This window comes from Austrofundulus limnaeus, unplaced genomic scaffold (assembly GCF_001266775.1).
Source record: "Austrofundulus limnaeus strain Quisiro unplaced genomic scaffold, Austrofundulus_limnaeus-1.0 Scaffold144, whole genome shotgun sequence".
Lineage (NCBI taxonomy): Eukaryota > Metazoa > Chordata > Actinopteri > Cyprinodontiformes > Rivulidae > Austrofundulus > Austrofundulus limnaeus.
In genome coordinates, this window is record NW_013952546.1 from 8011 (window position 1) to 9138 (window position 1128).

Sequence of the window (1128 nt, forward strand, 5' to 3'; positions counted from 1 at the left end):
CTCTCTCTCTCTCTCTCTCTCTCTCTCTCTCTCTCTCTCTCTCTCTCTCTCAAACTTCTCAGAACAGAATCAAACTTGGAGGCAGGATTATGTAAGAGAGCGTGTTGCACAAATGCACCATGACTTGGGTTAAAGATAAAAGTTGAAACGTATTCCTCATTTCGTCAGTGTTTTAGCTCTCAGGAGGAAGGTCGTCACCTGGAAACAAAATATTCAGTTTTGGATTATTTTATGGATTTTCTCTTACAAAGCTTTTTTGTTTGAGCCCAAAACTTAATATTAGGTCAGTCAGTTCACAAAGAAACCTCACAAAAGCGTCTAAAAGGCTTTCAAACCTGCAGGATGGTAACTGTATGAGGGTCTGAGCCCACAGGAGTAAACTGCAGATGATTGGTGAATGCAGCACAGGTGGGATGATCACAAACTGCAGACAGGTGTGAGTCTTACAGGCTGAGGGAAACTGTGAGCATCATGGGAAACAAACACCTAAAACCTCTCCAGGCTAAACAGGAAAACAGAAGCACTAATAATAAACTGAAAGGACTGGCAGAAAATAACTGATCTATAAACTAAAATGAGAGGTAAAAAACAAGCACAAACTAAACCAGATCAAAAATTAAAAAAAAAAAACAAGCAGAAACAGGAAGAGAACATTTGTTTAGTTTTAGCTAAAAGGCTTCAGGTTAGCATGACTGTACGATGTGAGGTTTCCAAAACACTCAGGTGTCACCTCATCCCTCTGACTCCTCCTCTCCTCTCCTCTCCTCTCCTCTCCTCTCCTCTCCTCTCCTCTCCTCTCCTCTGCTCTGATGCAAATCCATCCATGGCTTCCAGTGAATGTGTTAAACAAATCAGCCTGCTGCCACGAAACTTTCATCCTCACCTCGTTAAAACTGTCTGTTAGCAAAATATCTCATTAACTTCTCATTTTAATTAGAGATCATTAGATGTACAGAATATTTACTTTTGGGGTCAAGATGGCCACCACAGTTGTAACTCAGCCATTATTACAGATATTGAGCTAATATTTGGTGTGGCAGTAGCTGAGAGTAATACTGTAAGAGTAATACTCTGAGAGTAATACTGTAAGAGTAATACTCTGAGAGTAATACTGTAAGAGTAATACTC

General features: G+C 40.2%; 1 protein-coding gene across 1 annotated transcript in view; it reads left to right on the forward strand.

Annotated features, from left to right (window-relative positions):
* The window catches only part of LOC106523068 (ral guanine nucleotide dissociation stimulator-like 2), a gene marked incomplete at its 3' end in the record, with an annotated part of 40171 nt that overhangs the window by 7008 nt on the left and 32035 nt on the right, over nt 1-1128 (forward strand).